This window comes from Pseudophryne corroboree, chromosome 2 (assembly GCF_028390025.1).
Source record: "Pseudophryne corroboree isolate aPseCor3 chromosome 2, aPseCor3.hap2, whole genome shotgun sequence".
NCBI lineage: Eukaryota > Metazoa > Chordata > Amphibia > Anura > Myobatrachidae > Pseudophryne > Pseudophryne corroboree.
In genome coordinates this window covers 273,300,291-273,327,809 of record NC_086445.1, presented here as the reverse complement: position 1 = coordinate 273,327,809, position 27,519 = coordinate 273,300,291, and the positions used below count along the sequence as shown (strand labels likewise).

Sequence of the window (27,519 nt, the reverse complement as noted above, 5' to 3'; positions counted from 1 at the left end):
GATACAAAGCGTAGCCTGCCTAGGAAAGAGTTGGCGTTTGCGAGATGCTGCTACTGGTGCCGCCGCTGCTGTTCTTGCGGCGGGAGTCCATACATCTACCCAGTGGGCTGTCACAGTCATATAGTCCTGACCCTGCCCTGCTCCACTTGTCCACATGTCCGTGGTTAAGTGGACATTGGGTACAACTGCATTTTTTAGGACACTGGTGAGTCTTTTTCTGACGTCCGTGTACATTCTCGGTATCGCCTGCCTAGAGAAGTGGAACCTAGATGGTATTTGGTAACGGGGGCACACTGCCTCAATAAATTGTCTAGTTCCCTGTGAACTAACGGCGGATACCAGACGCACGTCTAACACCAACATAGTTGTCAAGGACTCAGTTATCCGCTTTGCAGTAGGATGACTGCTGTGATATTTCATCTTCCTCGCAAAGGACTGTTGGACAGTCAATTGCTTACTGGAAGTAGTACAAGTGGGCTTACGACTTCCCCTCTGGGATGACCATCGACTCCCAGCGGCAACAACAGCAGCGCCAGCAGCAGTAGGCGTTACACGCAAGGATGCATCGGAGGAATCCCAGGCAGGAGAGGACTCGTCAGACTTGCCAGTGACATGGCCTGCAGGACTATTGGCATTCCTGGGGAAGGAGGAAATTGACACTGAGGGAGTTGGTGGGGTGGTTTGCGTGAGCTTGGTTACAAGAGGAAGGGATTTACTGGTCAGTGGACTGCTTCCGCTGTCACCCAAAGTTTTTGAACTTGTCACTGACTTATTATGAATGCGCTGCAGGTGACGTATAAGGGAGGATGTTCCGAGGTGGTTAACGTCCTTACCCCTACTTATTACAGCTTGACAAAGGGAACACACGGCTTGACACCTGTTGTCCGCATTTCTGGTGAAATACCTCCACACCGAAGAGCTGATTTTTTTGGTATTTTCACCTGGCATGTCAACGGCCATATTCCTCCCACGGACAACAGGTGTCTCCCCGGGTGCCTGACTTAAACAAACCACCTCACCATCAGAATCCTTCTGGTCAATTTCCTCCCCAGCGCCAGCAACACCCATATCCTCCTCATCCTGGTGTACTTCAACACTGACATCTTCAATCTGACTATCAGGAACTGGACTGCGGGTGCTCCTTCCAGCACTTGCAGGGGGCATGCAAATAGTGGAAGGCGCATGCTCTTCACGTCCAGTGTTGGGAAGGTCAGGCATCGCAACCGACACAATTGGACTCTCCTTGTGGATTTGGGATTTCAAAGAACGCACAGTTCTTTGCGGTGCTTTTGCCAGCTTGAGTCTTTTCAGTTTTCTAGCGAGAGGCTGAGTGCTTCCATCCTCATGTGAAGCTGAACCACTAGCCATGAACATAGGCCAGGGCCTCAGCCGTTCCTTGCCACTCCGTGTGGTAAATGGCATATTGGCAAGTTTACGCTTCTCCTCCGACAATTTTATTTTAGGTTTTGGAGTCCTTTTTTTTCTGATATTTGGTGTTTTGGATTTGACATGCTCTGTACTATGACATTGGGCATCGGCCTTGGCAGACGACGTTGCTGGCATTTCATCGTCTCGGCCATGACTAGTGGCAGCAGCTTCAGCACGAGGTGGAAGTGGATCTTGATCTTTCCCTAATTTTGGAACCTCAACTTTTTTGTTCTCCATATTTTATAGGCAGAACTAAAAGGCACCTCAGGTAAACAATGGAGATGGATGGATTGGATACTAGTATACAATTATGGACGGACTGCCACGGTTAGGTGGTATAAAAAAAACCACGGTTAGGTGGTATATATTGTAATACAATTATGGATGGACGGACTGCCTGCCGAGTTCCGACACAGAGGTAGCCACAGCCGTGAACTACCGCACTGTACACTGGTTGATAAAGAGATAGTAGTATACTCGTAACAACTAGTATGACTGACTATGACGGTATAAAGAATGAAAAAAAAACCACGGTTAGGTGGTATATATTGTAATACAATTATGGATGGACGGACTGCCTGCCGAGTTCCGACACAGAGGTAGCCACAGCCGTGAACTACCGCACTGTACACTGGTTGATAAAGAGATAGTAGTATACTCGTAACAACTAGTATGACTGACTATGACGGTATAAAGAATGAAAAAAAAACCACGGTTAGGTGGTATATATTATAATACAATTATGGATGGACGGACTGCCTGCCGACTGCCGACACAGAGGCAGCCACAGCCGTGAACTACCGCACTGTACACTGGTTGATAAAGAGATAGTAGTATACTCGTAACAACTAGTATGACACTATGACGGTATAAAGAATGAAAAAAAAACCACGGTTAGGTGGTATATATTATAATACAATTATGGATGGACGGACTGCCTGCCGACTGCCGACACAGAGGTAGCCACAGCCGTGAACTACCGCACTGTACACTGGTTGATAAAGAGATAGTAGTATACTCGTAACAACTAGTATGACACTATGACGGTATAAAGAATGAAAAAAAAACCACGGTTAGGTGGTATATATTATAATACAATTATGGATGGACGGACTGCCTGCCGAGTGCCGACACAGAGGTAGCCACAGCCGTGAACTACCGCACTGTACACTGGTTGATAAAGAGATAGTAGTATACTCGTAACAACTAGTATGACTGACTATGACGGTATAAAGAATGAAAAAAAAACCACGGTTAGGTGGTATATATTATAATACAATTATGGATGGACGGACTGCCTGCCGACTGCCGACACAGAGGTAGCCACAGCCGTGAACTACCGCACTGTACACTGGTTGATAAAGAGATAGTAGTATACTCGTAACAACTAGTATGACACTATGACGGTATAAAGAATGAAAAAAAAACCACGGTTAGGTGGTATATATTATAATACAATTATGGATGGACGGACTGCCTGCCGACTGCCGACACAGAGGTAGCCACAGCCGTGAACTACCGCACTGTACACTGGTTGATAAAGAGATAGTAGTATACTCGTAACAACTAGTATGACACTATGACGGTATAAAGAATGAAACAAAAACCACGGTTAGGTGGTATATATTATAATAATACAATTATGGATGGACGGACTGCCTGCCGACTGCCGACACAGAGGTAGCCACAGCCGTGAACTACCGCACTGTACACTGGTTGATAAAGAGATAGTAGTATACTCGTAACAACTAGTATGACTATGACGACGGTATAAAGAAAGAAAAAAAAATACCACGGTTAGGTGGTATATAATTATACAATTATGGATGGACGGACTGCCTGCCGAGTGCCGACTGCCGACACAGAGGTAGCCACAGCCGTGAACTACCGCACTGTACTGTGTCTGCTGCTAATATAGACTGGTTGATAAAGAGATAGTATACAACAATATACTACTATACTGGTGGTCAGGCACTGGTCACCACTAGTCACACTGGCAGTGGCACTCCTGCAGCAAAAGTGTGCACTGTTTAATTTTAAATTAATATAATATTATGTACTCCTGGCTCCTGCTATAACAACCTGCAGTGCTCCCCAGTCTCCCCCACAATTATTATAAGCTTTTATACATTGATGTGCAGCACACTGGGCTGAGCTGAGTGCACACAGACTGAGTCACACTGTGTGACTGCTGTGTATCGTTTTTTTCAGGCAGAGAACGGATATAGCAGAGAACGGATATATTAAATAAAAGTTAACTTAACAACAACTGCACTGGTCACTGTGGTAAACTCTGTCTGCACAATCTCTCTCTCTCTCTCTCTCTTCTAATCTATTCTAATGGAGAGGACGCCAGCCACGTCCTCTCCCTATCAATCTCAATGCACGTGTGAAAATGGCGGCGACGCGCGGCTCCTTATATAGAATCCGAGTCTCGCGAGAATCCGACAGCGTCATGATGACGTTCGGGCGCGCTCGGGTTAACCGAGCAAGGCGGGAAGATCCGAGTCGCTCGGACCCGTGAAAAAAAAAGTGAAGTTCGTGCGGGTTCGGATTCAAAGAAACCGAACCCGCTCATCTCTAATATATATATATATATATGAAAACACCACTGACTCCTCACAAAATCTCCTGAACCATAAGGCTGGACTTCCTTGCCAGTGGCAGTTGCAGAGCAGTCCATTATTCCAATAGGGGAGCCCCACCCAGCGATGTTTAACAGTGTTTAGAGGTGGCAGTTGGTGTGGCTCCCCTATTTGAATAATGGACTGCTCTACAACTGCCACTGACAAGAAAGTCCAGGAGCAGAGCATTGTGTCCTTCCCCCTCCGCGACTTGGTATTGCCGGCACCATGCATTCTTATAGCCCTGGCTAGGTGGGCTGTCTTAACTCTCCTCTGTGAGGGAGGAATTCCCAATAATCATCTCACCCCTTTTAACCCCTTCTTGGGTGCCTACGTCACAAAAGCAAGCTACTGTCCAAATTTCAAGTTCCTAGTCCTTATGGTTCTGGAGATTTTGTGATGAGCAGTCGTATTTGATTTATTTATACATATATATATAAATATATATATATAATGAAGAAAATCTGGCGGCACTCAGGAGACTTTTCAACTAGTGATTAATTTAATGGAGTAACATCCAACAATTGTTTCGGGCCTCCGCCCGTCGTCAGGCCTGACGACGGGTGGGGGCCCGAAAAAATTGTTGGATGTTACTCCATTAAATTAATCACTGGTTGAAAAGTCTCCTGAGTGCTGCCAGATTTTCTTCATTATTCCTGGATGTTTCATCTCATGGAGGGCACTGGAGCAGATGTTATACCAGCAAGGGGAGTGCCGGCTGCTTTGATGCTTATATATATATATATATATATATATATATATATATATATAGTTCCAATGTTTGAACGGCGGCACTCCACGGGTACTTGAAAAACCAAACGTACTAATCCATAGTTCTACGTTTCGGTTTTATTCATCAAAACCGTCGTCAGGAATAAAGTAGTACAATACAATTCTTACCTTAAGTAGACAACACCACCCACAGTGTACCGGTGCATCAAAGCGCCAATTCTGATTAGGGCTGACGTCATCCATTGCAGACCCGCGTCTACAATATCTACGTCAGTACTAAGCAGCCAAATTTGTGTATACCCATCACCATGGAAACAGTATGAAGAACGGCTTCATATAATGCAAAAAATTCATCCACATTTAAACAATGTACAAGTACACATCACATAATAATAATAAGATCATTGAAAACAATTAAAAGATAGATATTCATTCAGCCCATTCCGCTGTAAAGTATTTAATGTATATATCCACCTTGTTTCTTTCTGGAGGAGGATTCTATCTCGATCACCTCCACGATTATTCTCAGGTACATGATCTATAATTTTATATTTGAGCTGTGCTAATGTGTGCCCTGCTGTTTTAAAATGTTTAGCAACTGGTTGATCTATATTTTTGCCCATGAGGCTCTGTTGTATTGCGCTTCTGTGCTGTGCCATCCTCTCCTTGAACGTTCTAATTGATTTACCAACATAGAGTTTATCACAGGGACATCTTATATAGTAAATAATATATTTACTACTGCATGTTAATACATGCCTAATCTGTATCTTTTTACCTGTAAATGGATGCGTAAAGTGGTTTCCTATCTCTAAATACAAACACGTTGTACACCCTAAACATTTATATACTCCAGGTTTCTTTGTGAGGAAGTGTGACTGAGTATGTTTTAATTTAGTGATATCAGTCACTACTATTGAATCCCTTACATTTCTCCCTCTTCTATAACATGGCATAAGTCTCTTATTCTGTAGTGATGAGAGTTTCGGATCATTTTGTATTATCGGCCAGTATCGTTTGGCCTCAGTACTAATCTGTTTACTACCTGTGTTGTAATTATTAACCCAAACCAGTGATTTTACCTGCTGGTCATTATCCTGATTCACTTGTGGAATTTTAGGCATGCTAAGAGCTCGTTCCATAGCTTTTGTAAGTAATTGGCTAGAGTAACCTCTCTGTAGGAATTTAGCTCGCATAATTTGCAGTTGTGTTTTCTCATCATCCTCATCACTACAGATTCTATGAATACGGAGAAACTGCGAAAATGGTAAGCCATTAATTAGAGATGTAGGATGAAAACTAGATGCATGAAGAAGGGTATTGCAATCAGTAGGTTTTGTATAGAGAGATGTTGCCACCCTATTATTTCTTAAAGAAACAGTAACATCCAAAAAATGGATTGTTGTGGGTTGAATATCATAGGTGAATTTGATATTAGGATCTCCATTATTCACCTCTCCCATAAATTCAACAAACTGTTCTTTAGATCCTGTCCATATGATAAAGACATCGTCGATAAATCTAGTGTAATAGTATATAAATCTATTATATCTGGTATTTTCAAAAAATAAAAATTTTTCAACATGAAACATGAAGGCATTGGCAAACGCCGGAGCGACACAACTGCCCATGGCACAACCTAGTACCTGCAAAAAATATTGATTATCGAACAAAAAATAATTACTACTAAGAGTAAGAAACAACAATTGCAGGAAAAAAGTCAGCAGTGGACCTCTATATAGCTCATTTCCATCCAATAGCTTGCGTACAGCTTGTACACCGCTGTCTATCGGAATATTGGTGTAAAGGCTATTGACATCCGCCGTACATAGCCAACTGGTATCAGGTAAATCACCTAACGTTCTCAATTTAGAAAGAAAAGTATTGGTATCTTTTAAATAAGTTGTTTGCTCCTGTACTACAGGCTGCAAAAAGTGATCTAGATACTTAGACACCTCATAGAACAGTGAATCACGAGCGGAGACTATTGGTCTTCCCGGCGGTGATTCACTGTTCTTATGCAGTTTGGGAATAGTGTAGAAAATCGGTGTTTTAGGAAATTTCTTAAGTAAAGCAACTGCTGTATATTCCGTTATAATATTATCATTTACTGCTGATGTTAGTAAGTCTGACAATTTGCCTTTAAACTCACAAGTTGGATCTGCAGACAACCTTACATATACACTGGTATCATTCAATTGCCTAATCACTTCATCTCTATACACATCCAAGTTCTGTATAACCAGGGCACTGCCCTTATCTGCCGGGCATATTATAATGTCAGTATATCCAGCCAAATTCCTTAAAGCTTCTGACTCTGCCCTAGACAAATTATACCCAGAGTAATTACCCTTAGTACACACAGATTTAGCTTTAGACGTTAATACATTAGTAAAAGACTTGTAGTATTCGAGGCACCTGCTCCATTTGAAAAAAGGTACCGCTCTGTCAGTGATAGCGGTTGAGCACGAGCACTTTCTATTGTCTGCACGAATTGCACGATTTGACACAATATGGAAACAGTCAGTGAGGATACACCTGGCTTCCAGCATACTGCTTTAATCAGAGGTGAACTATTATCTTTATCTGATGTAGATGCTGAGAGAATATTATTTAAAGATCATCTTAAAACAACGGAACAAGTACACACTAATGAACAATGGTATTTTCAGTTACTCAAGCTTAGAAAGAAGGAGACAGATTTCTTCTTACATGGAGTATCCCTTTCTGATTATTTTAGAGAGCGGAAAATCCCGAGGGGGTTCCGCATTCATAACACCCCGACTATAGGATGCTACAGTCCGGAATTCTGTAGAAAATGGGCTGCAGTATTAAATAAGGCGTCCTTTGACCTCATCTTATTAGTTATAGAAGAGGCTAATAGAGAAATGCAGGTGATTAAATCAAAAATAGCTGATCTTGAGACAGCATGTATGCCTGCACTGCTAGCAGATACTTCATGTGATTGGAATATAAAATTGACCACACAGATAAACAAATACAAGCAAGATCTAATCAGATTTAAAACAGCTAAATTTGAGAAAGTTACCAAGGATTATGAAGAAAACAGAGTGTATGCGTGGGTTAATAATACTACAAACATGCAAAGACCACAAAGAAGAAAATTCACACTGAAACAAAAACGTAATCCATTGGATACTGAGACGTCAAGTGGTGCAGGATCTTCCAACAGTGAAGGAGATAATCGAAGTGGTGGTGCTACCAGTATTGGACAGCCCCCTTTGGGGGTACGCACGAGGGCCCAAGTGGGCACAAAAAAAGGAAAAGGACGAGGAGAGGGAAGCAATGTGAAAGGATCCAGAGGTCGAAATACAAAGAAGAAGTAACAGTCTATAATCTGTCTTCAAGGACCTTTTCCCCTGCTGAGTTATCAATATTGACTAAAGGACTATCTTTTGTGCCGACCAACACATATGATGCCTTTACAACTATGGTGGACATTAACAGACTGTCACGTCAGCTCCGCTTAAGAGAACACTTTGAAAGTAAGGTAGAAAATACACAGGTATTGGATCCATGTCCCATAAAAATTAAGAGTACGTTTGATCCACTTTCCAATAACACCAATATTAAGTCTTTTACTAATGTATTAATGTCTAAAGCTAAATCTGTGTGTACTAAGGGTAATTACTCTGGGTATAATTTGTCTAGGGCAGAGTCAGAAGCTTTAAGGAATTTGGCTGGATATACTGACATTATAATACGCCCGGCAGATAAGGGCGGTGCCCTGGTTATACAGAACTTGGATGTGTATAGAGATGAAGTGATTAGGCAATTGAATGATACCAGTGTATATGTAAGGTTGTCTGCAGATCCAACTTGTGAGTTTAAAGGCAAGTTGTCAGACTTACTAACATCAGCAGTAAATGATAATATTATAACGGAATATACAGCAGTTGCTTTACTTAAGAAATTTCCTAAAACACCGATTTTCTACACTATTCCCAAACTGCATAAGAACAGTGAATCACCGCCGGGAAGACCAATAGTCTCCGCTCGTGATTCACTGTTCTATGAGGTGTCTAAGTATCTAGATCACTTTTTGCAGCCTGTAGTACAGGAGCAAACAACTTATTTAAAAGATACCAATACTTTTCTTTCTAAATTGAGAACGTTAGGTGATTTACCTGATACCAGTTGGCTATGTACGGCGGATGTCAATAGCCTTTACACCAATATTCCGATAGACAGAGGTGTACAAGCTGTACGCAAGCTATTGGATGGAAATGAGCTATATAGAGGTCCACTGCTGACTTTTTTCCTGCAATTGTTGTTTCTTACTCTTAGTAGTAATTATTTTTTGTTCGATAATCAATATTTTTTGCAGGTACTAGGTTGTGCCATGGGCAGTTGTGTCGCTCCGGCGTTTGCCAATGCCTTCATGTTTCATGTTGAAAAATTTTTATTTTTTGAAAATACCAGATATAATAGATTTATATACTATTACACTAGATTTATCGACGATGTCTTTATCATATGGACAGGATCTAAAGAACAGTTTGTTGAATTTATGGGAGAGGTGAATAATGGAGATCCTAATATCAAATTCACCTATGATATTCAACCCACAACAATCCATTTTTTGGATGTTACTGTTTCTTTAAGAAATAATAGGGTGGCAACATCTCTCTATACAAAACCTACTGATTGTAATACCCTTCTTCATGCATCTAGTTTTCATCCTACATCTCTAATTAATGGCTTACCATTTTCGCAGTTTCTCCGTATTCATAGAATCTGTAGTGATGAGGATGATGAGAAAACACAACTGCAAATTATGCAAGCTAAATTCCTACAGAGAGGTTACTCTAGCCAATTACTTACAAAAGCTATGGAACGAGCTCTTAGCATGCCTAAAATTCCACAAGTGAATCAGGATAATGACCAGCAGGTAAAATCAACGGTTTGGGTTAATAATTACAACACAGGTAGTAAACAGATTAGTACTGAGGCCAAACGATACTGGCCGATAATACAAAATGATCCGAAACTCTCATCACTACAGAATAAGAGACTTATGCCATGTTATAGAAGAGGGAGAAATGTAAGGGATTCAATAGTAGTGACTGATATCACTAAATTAAAACATACTCAGTCACACTTCCTCACAAAGAAACCTGGAGTATATAAATGTTTAGGGTGTACAACGTGTTTGTATTTAGAGATAGGAAACCACTTTACGCATCCGTTTACAGGTAAAAAGATACAGATTAGGCATGTATTAACATGCAGTAGTAAATATATTATTTACTATATTAGATGTCCCTGTGATAAACTCTATGTTGGTAAATCAATTAGAATGTTCAAGGAGAGGATGGCACAGCACAGAAGCGCAATACAACAGAGCCTCATGGGCAAAAATATAGATCAACCAGTTGCTAAACATTTTAAAACAGCAGGGCACACATTAGCACAGCTCAAATATAAAATTATAGATCATGTACCTGAGAATAATCGTGGAGGTGATCGAGATAGAATCCTCCTCCAGAAAGAAACAAGGTGGATATATACATTAAATACTTTACAGCCGAATGGGCTGAATGAATATCTATCTTTTAATTGTTTTCAATGATCTTATTATTATTATGTGATGTGTACTTGTACATTGTTTAAATGTGGATGAATTTTTTGCATTATATGAAGCCGTTCTTCATACTGTTTCCATGGTGATGGGTATACACAAATTTGGCTGCTTAGTACTGACGTAGATATTGTAGACGCGGGTCTGCGATGGATGACTAATCAGAATTGGCGCTTTGATGCACCGGTACACTGTGGGTGGTGTTGTCTACTTAAGGTAAGAATTGTATTGTACTACTTTATTCCTGACGACGGTTTTGATGAATAAAACCGAAACGTAGAACTATGGATTAGTACGTTTGGTTTTTCAAGTACCCGTGGAGTGCCGCCGTTCAAACATTGGAACTTTATATACATTATTCGGAGGGCACCGGGTCATTTAATGGTTGGGAGGCGAGGAGTGCCAGAAAACATGAATATGCTATATATATATATATATATATATATATATAAACAAACAGTCCAAGAGGCAGCACTCTCCAGACTTTCCAAATGTAAAAAATAGCACATTTATTATAACATTCTCAGCTCATACGTGTTGGTTCTCAAACTTTTCAGTCCACACAGGACTTTCATCAGAAGGCACTATAATGCATCTCTAATCCAACAGGAGTGGTCAAGCAGCAAGTGGTCAAGCAGCTATGCCTATCTGGCTCTTCAAATATCCCATATACAAAGAAGAAAAGAAGACTCTGTTGTGGGCGCACTCTTATGTTAGGATAACGATATGAAATTTAAAAGTATGTCTTTATTAATTAACATTAAAATGGATAGAAAGTCTTAAAAAACAAACAACACTGATAACCAACCGGTCTGGTTGGACAATAAAAGAAACTGGACGTGACTATAGGAGTATAAATAACTATGTTATCATACCATGAAGCGAATTGTATTGATATAAACTGAATTAACAGTTAATTCATAAATTCACATCCCATATACGGATTGGCCAACCAGCTTGGGTCAGGTATATTCCTGATGGTTGTGAGCTAAACCGATAAGGAACCTGTGTCAATTCAGAACTGAGCCCGACTGGGTGATATTAAGAGATGAATTGAAGAGAGAGAGAGAGTAGTGGCGAATCTGCTGTCAGTGTTAGGCACAGAGTAATTTATGTATGACAGATCCTACTACACTTGGTATTCCTAGGGGTCACCCATCCAAGTACTGACCAAGCCCAACACTGCTTTGCTTCCAAGATCGGACGTATTGTGCGTTGACAGTGTGGTATGGTAGTAGATTACTGATAGCGCTCCTCCTCTGGGATCACTGATGAGAGTTCACTGAATGTGATTTAGAAAAAGAGATAGTATTATACAAAGGTTTGTGAAAAAATGTGTTCAGATGGATCTGCTGCCAGCATTAGACAACAGTGTGAGCCCTATGTCCTGATATCCTTTGTGATACCGATGAATCGCTGGTGAGAGTCCACGAAAATATGAACGTGATTGTGGGAAATAGCACAAGTAGAGAAACAAATAATGGGGTACCAGTCAACATAAGTGTGTGCTGGCACTTGACTACAAATCGTTCTATTGTGCCAAATGATTATATATATGGCTCAGAGTTATTACAGGTCAAAAACAAGAATAAATCAGAATAACCAAAAAGTGTGAGCAAATGCCCTATTCCTAAGTGAAATACTTCAATTATATATGCAAATTTTCAATTGGGCTTCACAGGTTAAATAACTGTACAGCAGCTGTGGCCATTACATAGACCTACCATGAGCTTGTTAGTCCAGTCCCTATTAGAATGTAGGGGTAAACTTAATAGCATATATAGGTGAATCTAGAACAAGTTCAGAGATAGGTATCTTGCTACAGATTGGGTACTATCTGTCACCAGTGCGCTTAATCAAAGTTTAAATACAAAACACACTTCTGCACTGGTGTTCCCCTGTGAAAGCAAGGAATGATCCCAATACAGCAACTGGCAGCCACAAGAAATAAAACATTTTTTTGTATGAATTTTATGGTCCAATGTCAAAAAATAGGGGGCACAGTTGTAGGATCAATGAGAGAACATGAGAGGTCTAACAGACTGCATCAGTATAATGAGTGTCATGATGGGTAAATGGAAACAAGCTTCATAGTAGACACAGGTATATATATATAGGATGCAGAAAGCAGCTCCATGGGTTTTTAATATGAAAGGTTACACTATGTTAGGGGGCATTGTTCAGAGGGTTTCTTTAGGCATATTGTAAGTGTCACACTATTGTGTTTACACATCCTGTCATCAGACAGACATGCTGATGAATGGGTCTTATTCACATAGGAGGAGATAGATAAGCCACCAGGTGCAGGGAAATATGTCAGTGGACATACTGCACCTCGTTTGATTGTAATGTACACGTTGTAACAGTATTTAGCCGAGAGGCAACACTGAGGCTGATGTGTTTATGTTTCCCCCTCAGCGTTGCCATGGTCATGCGGCTTGCAGGTTACCGTGACGTCACTTCTGCACCATGTGATGCACACAGGGCGCCAGACAGGAAGTTCGGCTGGCGTGGCCATGGCAGAAGCTGGCGGGGAGATCTGAAGGAGGAGGGAGGTAAGTGTGTATTTAAATGTTCACTTTTGCACTGTTATGTTGTCCTGAAGACAGGGAGGTGGACACTATGCATTAGGGACGCGTTCCCTGGGGAAGGCACCTGAGCAAGATACACCCTGTGGGATATATATATATATATATATATATATATATATATATTGTCACAACTGAGGGCTGGTGTTGAGCTGAGACAGCCTCAGTTGTAAGGGCTGGTGTAAAGGTAAATCTAGGTGGCAGAATAGGACTCCTAGACATACAGAGGACCACTACCACCAATGCCCGAAGATGTGACCACGACAACAATGATAAAATGAATGTTTGTTTACTGAACATAGTTCTGGTGGTACACCGGCAGTTGCACAGTTATGATATGAGAGATGATTAAAAATAGTATACAGTTCCACAAGAAATAGCAGTTGTAGTATTCCCTTAGGTGCGGTATCCGCACAAGGCTAGCTTGGGAGATTAGGAGATGGAAAGTCCTTTTACCAACACCTAGGTGCTGTAGAGTAGATTAAAGCTGGAACTGGTCAGCAGATGTAGTACAGAGGCTGAGCGTACTGCAGAATGAGTGATACTTGTAGACTGCCGGTTTTTCCGGATGGAACGGATAACAAAGAACTGTGAATGAAGTGCGGATGAACCAGTGTTAGCAGCGGAGTTGAATGACACTGGTGATGCTAGAGATCGATGAGTTGGAAAAAACAGATGACTTGAATACTGTAGATATCAGGAACACCGATGGCGGAGCACCGATGGCAATAGGTAGCTGAACACCGCTGGAAGCCCAATGCTGGAAGCTGGAGCACTGCCAATAGCAGAAGGCAATGAGGATACTATGGAGTCAGGCAGGCACCGCAGGGTGGTTATTGGTGCAGGTCTCTGGAGAACTGGAGACTCAGGAGCTGGGATACCTGGAACATAGTTAGTAATCACAGAGAGCAGAGACAGGATACACTGGTAATGACAACCAAAGCACTGACAACTTCCTGGTTTACGATCAGTCCCTTTATACCCTCAGCAGTGCAGGGATTGGATCAGCAATCAGGCAGAGCTCAGCGAAACTGTAGATTGGTGGAAATAGCATCATGTGATCAGAACCAACATGGCTGCGCCCATACTGGTTCTTGGAGGGAAACCTGGTTTGTAATTCCATGTGGAGCTTTCACAGTAATGGCGGCAGCGGCCACAGAACACAGTGAATGTCAACCTGCACAGCAACCTCCCGAAGCCGGCGGCATAAGCCACAGCAGGTGAGAGGCGCCGCACAGACCTGTAGTGCTTTACTGTAGTAATCGCGGCAAAGGCCGCAGCTGACAGGAGACGCCACACAGATCCGTCCACACGCCGAGAGCGCAGCAATGGCGGCGGAGGCCGCAACTGACAAGAGACGTTATGCAGAGCCGTCCAAGTGCTGAGAGTGCAGTAATGGCGGCGGAGGCCGCGATGAGCTAGAAACACCATTCCATTTAAGAGTTCCTTATGACAGCACTTGCAGACTGGCAGAGAGGAGATATGAAGTAAGAACATTTAGCAACATGATTGAGACCCGGCCCCGGAACGCTGAGCCAGCCTCAGGAGACACCTAAAAGGTAAAAAATTATGTTCAGTAACCCGGATCGTGACATATATATATATTAGTGCTGGGCAACGATTAAAATTTTTAATCGCAATTAATCGCAGGATTTCATGCGATTAATAGCGATTAATCGTATTGTTAGCCGACTAAAGTCAATAATGAATTCAAAAGTGGTGTATTGCGCACTTTTAGTACTTCTATATGAACAACAGTGCAATAACATTAAACAACACTGCAAAAACATTTGGTTTGCAGTTTTCCCTTAACACAGTAGCATTTAAAAAACGTTAAAAATTAAAATAAAAAAATAAAATATGTTTTCTGAGAATCTAAATCTGTTTTCTTACCCAAATTTTTGTTCCCACCAGATTGGACAGATATATTTTAGGTGTGTAACCTATTTACTGCTCTGCACCAAGCCAGTTGCTAAGACACACAAGGTTATTTACATTTTCAGATGATAAAGAAACTCTCTTCTTCTGTACAATATGACCAGCAAGAGAAAACAACCTTTCACAGGGTACTGATATTGCAGGTGTGGCCAAGTACTTCTGTGCAATGGAGGCCAGCCTGCTGTGTGAGCCTGCATGTTTGGACCACCACTGTAATGGACAGGACTCTGTACTGATAGTGGGCTCCACTCTGAATCGACGCACACTGTTCTCAACTGAATCTTCCTCCTGTTCAGAATCAGACTCTGATGAAGCAGCCAATAGGGCTAACTTTTTATTTGGTGGCTCTGATGTTGTTGCTTCCACAGGTTTCTCTGCAACAAACCTCTGTTCCTTTAGTAAGTTGGTGACTAAGGCCCACACCTCACCCCTCTCAGCTCTGGGTATACAGTACACTTGAGGTCCTTGAATCTAGGGTCCAATGCGGTAGCAATCTTTAGATATGCAATGTTGGCATTTTCTTTGCGTGTCTCCAGGTCTGTTCTGAATGTAGACTTAAATTTGACCACGTAGGCTGGGTCATCATCTGAACTCTCCATGACCCGAGAGAGATGGCAAAAAGCAGGCAGAACCACAGAGCATGAAACATACTTTTCTCCTCCCAGAAGTTCAGTCACATACCTGCAACAGCAAAAAAAAAATCAAACCCATTTCTTTGGGTACGGGAGAATTCTGGTGGTCAGAAGACCGACAGCGGCATCTTGGAATCCAGATACCCAAAAGTCCCCGGTAAGTATACTAACCCTCCCTACCCTTAACCCTCCCTGCATAGTGCCTAACCCTAAAAGTCCACTGGTGCTGCCCAGGGCCGGATTAACAATGGGGCGGATGGAGCTGCAGCTCCAGGCCCCCCATTGAAAATAGGCCCACAGATCACTTGCAGTGCAGCCAATGTTGACAGGAAAAAAAATTCCTGTCACCACCAGCAGCTCACTCCCTCCCGGCCATCCAAAATAACAAACACTGACGCCAGCCAGCCGGCCCACAGAAGCCCCTTCTATGCCAGAAGCACCGCCCCTTGTCCCGACCAAAGAACCACCTCAATCACCTTTCAGACGCTCCATCCCCGTGATGTCAGAAGCTCCGCCTCCCAGAGCCTTCCATAGCTCCGCCTCCCAGAGTCGTCCATAGTTCAGCCTCCCAGAGCCATCCGAAGCTCCATCGCCCACAGCCGTCCGTAGCGCCGCCTCCCAGAACCGTAGCTCAGCCTCCCAGAGCTGTCCGCAGCTCCGCCACCCAGAGCCGTCCGTAGCTCCACCTCCCAGAACCGTAGCTCCGCCTCCCAGAGCTGTCCGAAGCTCCGCCTCCCAGAGCTGTCAGAAGCCCAGCCTTCCAGTTGAAGCCCCGTCTCCTGGACCCATCTGAAGCTCCGCCCACTTTCTATTAGTACTTTTACAGTGCACTGTTTCTCTAGGAGCTGTATGGGCAGCAGGAGCTTAAGATCTGGTGGCCAGTGGGGATGCCGCAGGGGGGGGGGGGGGGGTTGTTACCACAAGGGTCACATCTTTAGCCATGCACTCCCTGACTCCTTTTCTGCTCCACTCCTATCCTCTGCTGCTCTTCTCCCTGCCCGATGCTCCCTGTCTGGGTACCAATCATAGAAGCACTGTGACTGGACCAGTTGGTGAGGATTATGTAGTATGTGTAAGTTAAGTTTTCCCCTAAATAGCCAGGCACAGCAGATATGGCTGCAGCTGCCTCTGTCAGACTGCATCATTCATGCTACTGCCTCTTAGAATATGTCCTACTTCACATTTTTATTACCTGTGTCTTTTACCCCTCCCCACCTATGTTTCTTCCCCTTCACACCTGTGCCACTGCTTCTTTTACCATTGGTGCCTGAGTGCCTCTGCCCCCTCCCTACCTCTATCTGTGCCCCCTCCCCACCCATATCTATGCCTCCTCCCTAGCCATATCTGTGCCTCCTGCCTACCCATATCTGTGCCCTCTCCCCACCCATATCTGTGCCTCCTCCCTACCCATATCTGTGCCCCCTCCCCACCCGTGTCTCTGACCCCTCCACACCTGTATCTGTGCCTCCTCCCCACCTATATCTCTGTCCCCTTCACCATGTGTGCTTCTGTCAGCCTTTCCACCTGTATCTCTGCCCCCTCCCCACCTCTATCTCTGCCCCCTCCCCACCAATATCTGTGCCTCCTCCCTACTCATATCTGTGCCCCCTTCCCACCCGTGTCTCTGCCCCCACCACACCCATATCTGTGCCTCCTCCCCACCTATATCTCTGTCCCCTTCACCATGTGTGCTTCTGTCAGCCTTTCCTCCTGTATCTATGCCCCCTCCCCACCTCTATCTCTGCCCCCTCCCCACCTGTATCTATGCCCCCTCCCCACCTGTATCTATGCCCCCTTCAAAATGTGTGCATCTTCCAGCCTTTCCACCTGTATCTCTGCCCCCTCCCCACCTCTATCTCTGCCCCCTCCCCACCAATATCTGTGCCTCCTCCCTACCCATATCTGTGCCCCCTTCCCACCCGTGTCTCTGCCCCTACCACACCCATATCTGTGCCTCCTCCCCACCTATATCTCTGTCCCCTTCACCATGTGTGCTTTTGCCAGCCTTTCCTCCTGTATCTCTACTCCCTCCCCACCTGTATCTATGCCCCCTTTACCACGTTTTCTTCTTCCAGCCTTTCCACCTTTATATATGCCCTCTCCCATCTGTATCTATACCTCCTCCCACCTGTATCTCTGATCCCCTTCACCATGTGTGCTTCTTCCAGCCTTTCCACCTGTGTCTCTGCACCCCCCCAGTGGCGGATTTCCCACTAGGCACGTGAGGCCGACCTGCCCACCCACAAAGAATGACACAGCGCTATACGGAGCATCCAGAAAATGAAGTAGCGGCTTAAGGACATTGCCGGCTATAATGAAAGAAGTGCTCCCACCTCAAGATGCAGGAGGGAGTGTGCAACTTTATCAGCAGGAAAGCCACCAAACCATCCACCCATACCAACTGACACAGGGTTATATGGAGCATCAATTAGCTGCTTAAGGAGATCGCCGGCTTCAGTGAAGGAAGTATTGCCACCGTTTTATGCTGCTGGAGTGACTGTGCAGCATAGTCAGCAGGTAGAGGCAGGGAAAGTGGATACTATACTGGCAGCGGTGTATGGTCTCACTTGTACTTGAAGGAGATATAAGCATGTATCTGTGTCCCTGCACTTTTGCAGCTGGCTGTGTTTGCCGAGAGGCATGTGCTCTGGCTTTGTTTAATATATACTGTAATATTCATATTTTTATATTTTTCATTCACATTTACACAGACACACGTGTTTTGTCCACATAGAGTCTTAATTGCCGATGGCAGCGCATGCACTGTATAATCTCAGGGTATTTTTCGCAAAAAATACCCTGAGAATCGTGGCAACTGGATTCACAGGGGCAGAGCTTTCTCTCAAGCTCTGTCTCTGTATGCGATAATGGATACATCCTTGTAGTGTATTCAATTATCGCAACGTGATTTAGGTCAAATGTATCACATCCGCATCTGGGATACGGATTGTGATAAATATGCCCCATATTACGGAGATGTAGTATAGTAGTGATATAGTGAAGAGATGTAGTGTGGGGAGGAAGTGCAGTAATGTAGTATGCCACCACACACCCCCACCCACACAGGGAAAAATTCACAACCACTGCATGGCAACAATAGGCCCTTCATAGATTTCAGCTCCAGGCCAATGTGGACCTTAATCTGGCACTGGTGCTGCCTAACCCTAACTCTCCCTCCATGCAGCCAAACCCTAACCCTCCCTGCTCCCTACTAACCCTAACCCTCCCTGCTCCCTACTAGCCCTAACCCTCCCTGCTCCCTACTAACCCTAACCCTCCCTGCTTCCTACCCACCACCAGTAAGTGCCTAAACCTACCTAACTACATCCCATTCATGCTATATTTTTTACAGACAGGACAGTGGAAAAATGAAATATATGAAGTATGCAGTGGCGTAACTACTGCCCCCGCAGTCCTCGCGGTGGCTTGGGGGCGAGGGGCTGCGGGGGCGCCACTGATTTAGCACAGATTGACATGCGGACGAGCGTCCGCATGTCAATCTGCTCCTACTAACCCTCCCTGCTGTGTTGGAGGGACACGGAGGGCACAGCGCGCGCCTCTCCTGTGTCCCTCCTGCATCATCTCCGGCGGCCGCGGGTCTAATAAACGAAGTGCCGTTCGTGAGCTCTGATTGGCTCACGAACCGGCACTTCCTCTATTAGACCCGCGGCCGCCGGAGATGATGCAGGAGGGACACAGGAGAGGCGCGCGCTGTGCCCTCTGTGTCCCTCCAACACAAACCAGCGGGGGAGCGGCGGCGGCAGCGGGGCACGCACTGAGGGGGCATATATGGCACTGGGGGGGAATATCTGGCACTGGGGGCATATGTGGCCCGGGGGGGGAGGAAATCTGGCACTGGAGGCATATGTGGCACTGGGGGGAATATCTGGCACTGGGGGCATATGTGGCACTGGGGGGGGGGAATCTGGCACTTGGAGCATATCTGGCACTGGGGGGGGAATATCTGGCACTGGGGGCATATGTGGCACTGGGGGGGGGATCTGGCACTTGGAGCATATGTGGCACTGGGGGGAATATCTGCCACTGGGGGCATATGTGGCACTGGGGGGCATATGTGGCACTGGGGGGAATATCTGGCACTGGGGGCATATGTGGCACTGTGGGGGGGAATCTGGCACTGGGAGCAGATCTTGCACTGGGGGCATATGTGGCACTGGGGGTGGAAATCTGGCACTGGGGGCATATGTGGCACTGTGGGGGAATATCTGGCACTGGGGGGGAATATCTGGCACTGGGGGCATATGTGGCACTGAGGAGGAATATCTGGCACTGGGGGGCATATGTGGCACTGGGGGGGTATATGTGTACCTGGCACACAGGGGGGGGGGCTATATTGTGCACTGGGGTCATGTGAGTACCTGGCACCGTGGGGTAATATCTGGCACTGGGGACATATGTGGCACTGGGAGCACAGCCCTAGCAACAAGCACTACCCCCTAGCAGCGAGCATGACACCCAGTGCATGAAACACCTGGCAACGAGCATGACACCCAGTGCATGATACCCCTGGCAACGAGCATGACACCCTGAGAATGAAAACCCCTGGCACCGTGCATGGAACCAAGAGCATGAAACCCCTGGCAACGAGCATGACACCCAGTGCATGAAACCCCTGGCAACGAGCATGACACCCAGTGCATGAAACCCCTGGCAACGAGCAGGTAATTTAAAAGTAATTAGAAGCCTTACTGTAGGACTTAATGTGTAATGGGCATTACGGTGTGTGGCATAATGTATCACGGACATTGCGGTGTGTGTCATAATGTGTCACAGGCATTACGGTGTGTGGCATACTATATCACGGGCATTGTGGTATGTGGTATAATGTCTCGGGGTCATTGCAGTGTGGCATAATGTATAACGGGCATTGCAGTGTGTGGCATAATGTATCACGGACATTGCGGTGTGTGTCATAATGTATCAGGCATTACGGTGTGTTGTATACTATATCACGGGCATTGTTGTATAATGTATCAGGGGCATTGCAGTGTGTAGCATAATGTATAACGGGCATTGCGATTCCTGTCATAATGTGTCAGGCATTACGGTGTGTTGTATACTATATCACGGGCATTGTGGTATGTGGTATAATGTATCCGGGGCATTGCAGTGTGTAGCATAATGTCTAACGGGCATTGCGATTCCTGTCATAATGTGTCGGGGGCATTACGGTGTGTGGCATAATGTGTCGGGGGCATTATGGTGTGTGCATATTGTGTCATGTGCATTATTGTGTGTGGCATAATGTCTAAGGGCCATTGCAGTATGTGGCATAATGTATACTGGGCATTACTATAAGGATGAAAAATTACAAATAATGTAAGGGGCATGAATCAGGATTCTTTTTCTTCCCTGTGGTGGCTAACGTCTGGGCGTGCAGGTTGGAAAACTGGGGTATAACGTAGTCTTTTCCTGCAATGCCACGCCCCTTTATGTGAAGCCACGCCCATCCCAACGAAGCCACACACCCTATTTTGCGGCACGCGCCGTAGGTGCGCGCACATTTATCCCTTTAAAAGTGCCAATTATGGGGGATGGGGGGAGGGGGGGGGGAGGCGCCGAAGAATTTTTTGGCTTGGGGGAGAAAAATTTCTAGTTACGCCACTGGAAGTATGTAAAATATACCTGCAGGGCTCCAGTAGCGTTTCCAACCTCTGCAGTTTGTCCATTTCAGCTGTAGTTGGCATGGCAATCTTGGTGTTGTGTGTGGTGAGGACATCCCTCAGTGGCTGTTCATTTCTACAGACACTTTTTATCATGTCCAGAGTCGAATTCTATCTGGTTGGAATATCTTGTATAAGCGACTCCTTATTTTGTCTATGTTGAAATTGTTGTTTTTGTAATTCTGCAGCACTTGCTGGACTGTGTTTAAAGTGGCCTACAACTTTTCTGCATTTGGCCAGGACATTGTCAAACGCACTGTTCTGCAGAGATACTGTGACAGAACGCTGGAGACTGTGCGCAGTGCAGGGGACATGTTCAAAAGGCAGGTGTCTTGCAGCAGCAATCATATTTCTTGCACTATCTGTGCTAAGTGTGCCGACTTTATCTGAAATGTTCCACTCCTGTGCAACATGAATAAAATGTTCAGCGCACGTTTCAGCAAAATGTCTCTCTTCGGTTTTCATTACAGTCAGAGCATGTGAATGTAGCTCCCAGTGTTCATCAATATAATGCACTGTAACTCCGAGGTAATTATGGTTACCCAGCGATGTCCAGTAATCTCCAGTGAGAGCAACATGTGGTACACATTGTAACGCCATCGCTTTTGTAGTCCTCTCATTTTTTAGAGATGTGCACTTGAAATTTTTCGGGTTTTGTGTTTTGGTTTTGGGTTCGGTTCCGCGGCCGTGTTTTGGGTTCGACCGCGTTTTGGCAAAACCTCACCGAATTTTTTTTGTCGGATTCGGGTGTGTTTTGGATTCGGGTGTTTTTTTCAAAAAACACTAAAAAACAGCTTAAATCATAGAATTTGGGGGTCATTTTGATCCCAAAGTATTATTAACCTCAAAAACCATAATTTCCACTCATTTTCAGTCTATTCTGAATACCTCACACCTCACAATATTATTTTTAGTCCTAAAATTTGCACCGAGGTCGCTGGATGACTAAGCTAAGCGACCCTAGTGGCCGACACAAACACCTGGCCCATCTAGGAGTGGCACTGCAGTGTCACGCAGGATGGCCCTTCCAAAAAACACTCCCCAAACAGCACATGACGCAAAGAAAAAAGAGGCGCAATGAGGTAGCTGTGTGAGTAAGATAAGCGACCCTAGTGGCCGACACAAACACCTGGCCCATCTAGGAGTGGCACTGCAGTGTCACGCAGGATGGCCCTTCCAAAAAACACTCCCCAAACAGCACATCACGCAAAGAAAAAAAGAGGCGCAATGAGGTAGCTGTGTGAGTAAGATAAGCGACCCTAGTGGCCGACACAAACACCTGGCCCATCTAGGAGTGTCACTGCAGTGTCACGCAGGATGGCCCTTCCAAAAAACACTCCCCAAACAGCACATGACGCAAATAAAAATGAAAGAAAAAAGAGGTGCAAGATGGAATTGTCCTTGGGCCCTCCCACCCACCCTTATGTTGTATAAACAGGACATGCACACTTTAACCAACCCATCATTTCAGTGACAGGGTCTGCCACACGACTGTGACTGAAATGACGGGTTGGTTTGGACCCCCACCGAAAAAGAAGCAATTAATCTATCCTTGCACAAACTGGCTCTACAGAGGCAAGATGTCCACCTCATCATCATCCTCCGATATATCACCGTGTACATCCCGCTCCTCACAGATTATCAATTCGTCCCCACTGGAATCCACCATCTCAGCTCCCTGTGTACTACTTTGTGGAGGCAATGGCTGCTGGTCAATGTCTCCACGGAGGAATTGATTATAATTCATTTTAATGAACATCATCTTCTCCACATTTTCTGGAAGTAACCTCGTACGCCGATTGCTGACAAGGTGAGCGGCGGCACTAAACACTCTTTCGGAGTACACACTTGTGGGAGGGCAACTTAGGTAGAATAAAGCCAGTTTGTGCAAGGGCCTCCAAATTGCCTCTTTTTCCTGCCAGTATAAGTACGGACTGTCTGACGTGCCTACTTGGATGCGGTCACTCATATAATCCTCCACCATTCTTTCAATGGGGAGAGAATCATATGCAGTGACAGTAGACGACATGTCCGTAATCGTTGTCAGGTCCTTCAGTCCGGACCAGATGTCAGCATCAGCAGTCGCTCCAGACTGCCCTGCATCACCGCCAGCGGGTGGGCTCGGAATTCTGAGCCTTTTCCTCGCACCCCCAGTTGCGGGAGAATGTGAAGGAGGAGATGTTGACAGGTCGCGTTCCGCTTGACTTGACAATTTTGTCACCAGCAGGTCTTTGAACCCCAGCAGACTTGTGTCTGCCGGAAAGAGAGATCCAAGGTAGGTTTTAAATCTAGGATCGAGCACGGTGGCCAAAATGTAGTGCTCTGATTTCAACAGATTGACCACCCGTGAATCCTTGTTAAGCGAATTAAGGGCTCCATCCACAAGTCCCACATGCCTAGCGGAATCGCTCCCTTTTAGCTCCTCCTTCAATGCCTCCAGCTTCTTCTGCAAAAGCCTGATGAGGGGAATGACCTGACTCAGGCTGGCAGTGTCTGAACTGACTTCACGTGTGGCAAGTTCAAAAGGTTGCAGAACCTTGCACAACGTTGAAATCATTCTCCACTGCGCTTGAGTCAGGTACATTCCACCTCCTATATCGTGCTCAATTGTATAGGCTTGAATGGCCTTTTGCTGCTCCTCCAACCTCTGAAGCATATATAGGGTTGAATTCCACCTCGTTACCACTTCTTGCTTCAGATGATGGCAGGGCAGGTTCAGGCGTTTTTGGTGGTGCTCCAGTCTTCTGTACGTGGTGCCTGTCCTCCGAAAGTGTCCCGCAATTCTTCTGGCCACCGACAGCATCTCTTGCACGCCCCTGTCGTTTTTTAAAAAATTCTGCACCACCAAATTCAAGGTATGTGCAAAACATGGGACGTGCTGGAATTTGCCCATATTTAATGCACACACAATATTGCTGGCGTTGTCCGATGCCACAAATCCACAGGAGAGTCCAATTGGGGTAAGCCATTCCGCGATGATCTTCCTCAGTTGCCGTAAGAGGTTTTCAGCTGTGTGCGTATTCTGGAAAGCGGTGATACAAAGCATAGCCTGCCTAGGAAAGAGTTGGCGTTTGCGAGATGCTGCTACTGGTGCCGCCGCTGCTGTTCTTGCGGCGGGAGTCCATACATCTACCCAGTGGGCTGTCACAGTCATATAGTCCTGACCCTGCCCTGCTCCACTTGTCCACATGTCCGTGGTTAAGTGGACATTGGGTACAACTGCATTTTTTAGGACACTGGTGAGTCTTTTTCTGACGTCCGTGTACATTCTCGGTATCGCCTGCCTAGAGAAGTGGAACCTAGATGGTATTTGGTAACGGGGGCACACTACCTCAAGAAATTGTCTAGTTCCCTGTGAACTAACGGCGGATACCGGACGCACGTCTAACACCAACATAGTTGTCAAGGCCTCAGTTATCCGCTTTGCAACAGGATGACTGCTGTGATATTTCATCTTCCTCGCAAAGGACTGTTGGACAGTCAATTGCTTGGTGGAAGTAGTAAAAGTGGGCTTACGACTTCCCCTCTGGGATGACCATCGACTCCCAGCAGCAACAACAGCAGCGCCAGCAGCAGTAGGCGTTACACGCAAGGATGCATCGGAGGAATCCCAGGCAGGAGAGGACTCGTCAGAATTGCCAGTGACATGGCCTGCAGGACTATTGGCATTCCTGGGGAAGGAGGAAATTGACACTGAGGGAGTTGGTGGGGTGGTTTGCGTGAGCTTGGTTACAAGAGGAAGGGATTTACTGGTCAGTGGACTGCTTCCGCTGTCGCCCAAAGTTTTTGAACTTGTCACTGACTTATTATGAATGCGCTGCAGGTGACGTATAAGGGAGGATGTTCCGAGGTGGTTAACGTCCTTACCCCTACTTATTACAGCTTGACAAAGGCAACACACGGCTTGACAAATGTTGTCCGCATTTCTGTTGAAATACTTCCACACCGAAGAGCTGATTTTTTTTGTATTTTCACCAGGCATGTCAATGGCCCTATTCCTCCCACGGACAACAGGTGTCTCCCCGGGTGCCTGACTTAAACAAACCACCTCACCATCAGAATCCTCCTGGTCAATTTCCTCCCCAGCGCCAGCAACACCCATATCCTCCTCATCCTGGTGTACTTCAACACTGACATCTTCAATCTGACTATCAGGAACTGGACTGCGGGTGCTCCTTCCAGCACTTGCAGGGGGCGTGCAAATGGTGGAAGGCGCATGCTCTTCACGTCCAGTGTTGGGAAGGTCAGGCATCGCAAACGACACAATTGGACTCTCCTTGTGGATTTGGGATTTCGAAGAACGCACAGTTCTTTGCGGTGCTTTTGCCAGCTTGAGTCTTTTCATTTTTCTAGCGAGAGGCTGAGTGCTTCCATCCTCATGTGAAGCTGAACCACTAGCCATGAACATAGGCCAGGGCCTCAGCCGTTCCTTGCCACTCCGTGTGGTAAATGGCATATTGGCAAGTTTACGCTTCTCCTCCGACAATTTTATTTTAGATTTTGGAGTCCTTTTTTTACTGATATTTGGTGTTTTGGATTTTACATGCTCTGTACTATGACATTGGGCATCGGCCTTGGCAGACGACGTTGCTGGCATTTCATCGTCTCGGCCATGACTAGTGGCAACAGCTTCAGCACGAGGTGGAAGTGGATCTTGATCTTTCCCTAATTTTGGAACCTCAACATTTTTGTTCTCCATATTTTAATAGGCACAACTAAAAGGCACCTCAGGTAAACAATGGAGATGGATGGATACTAGTATACTTATGGATGGACCAGCGACTGCCGACACAGAGGTAGCTACAGCCGTGGACTACCGTACCGTGTCTGCTGCTAATATAGACTGGATGATAATGAGATGAAATTAATATATATTTATATATATAATATCACTAGTACTGCAGCCGGACAGGTATATATATTTATTATGTAATGACTGATGACGGACCTGCTGGACACTGTCAGCTCAGCAGCACCGCAGACTGCTACAGTAAGCTACTATAGTAGTATGTATCAAGAAGAAAGAAAAAAAAAAAAAAAACACGGGTAGGTGGTATACAATTATGGATGGACCAGCGACTGCCGACACAGAGGTAGCTACAGCCGTGGACTACCGTACTGTGTCTGCTGCTAATATAGACTGGATGATAATGAGATGAAATTAATATATATATATATATATATATATATATATAATATCACTAGTACTGCAGCCGGACAGGTATATATATTTATTATGTAATGACTGATGACGGAGCTGCTGGACACTGTCAGCTCAGCAGCACCGCAGACTGCTACAGTAAGCTACTATAGTAGTATGTATCAAGAAGAAAGAAAAAAAAAAACCACGGATAGGTGGTATACAATTATGGATGGACCAGCGACTGCCGACACAGAGGTAGCTACAGCCGCGGACTACCGTACTGTGTCTGCTGCTAATATAGACTGGATGATAATGAGATGAAATTAATATATATATATAATATCACTAGTACTGCAGCCGGACAGGTATATATATTTATTATGTAATGACTGATGACGGACCTGCTGGACACTGTCAGCTCAGCAGCACCGCAGACTGCTACAGTAAGCTACTATAGTAGTATGTATCAAGAAGAAAGGAAAAAAAAAAACACGGGTAGGTGGTATACAATTATGGATGGACCAGCGACTGCCGACACAGAGGTAGCTACAGCCGTGGACTACCGTACTGTGTCTGCTGCTAATATAGACTGGATGATAATGAGATGAAATTAATATATATATATAGAATATCACTAGTACTGCAGCCGGACAGGTATATATATTTATTATGTAATGACTGATGACGGACCTGCTGGACACTGTCAGCTCAGCAGCACCGCAGACTGCTACAGTAAGCTACTATAGTAGTATGTATCAAGAAGAAAGAAAAAAAAAACACGGGTAGGTGGTATACAATTATGGATGGACCAGCGACTGCCGACACAGAGGTAGCTACAGCCGTGGACTACCGTACTGTGTCTGCTGCTAATATAGACTGGATGATAATGAGATGAAATTAATATATATATATATATATATATATATATATATATAATATCACTAGTACTGCAGCCGGACAGGTATATATATTTATTATGTAATGACTGATGACGGACCTGCTGGACACTGTCAGCTCAGCAGCACCGCAGACTGCTACAGTAAGCTACTATAGTAGTATGTATAAAGAAGAAGAAAGAAAAAAAAAAACGGGTAGGTGGTATACAATATTTTATATATATTATATACAATTATATATATATATATATA

The 27,519-nt window shown here is 45.0% G+C and overlaps 1 pseudogene; it reads right to left on the bottom strand.

Annotated features, from left to right (window-relative positions):
- Positions 1-11,509: 11,509 nt before the first annotated feature.
- Positions 11,510-11,626, bottom strand: LOC135052147 (5S ribosomal RNA; annotated as a pseudogene).
- Between the last annotated feature and the right edge of the window lie 15,893 nt (positions 11,627-27,519).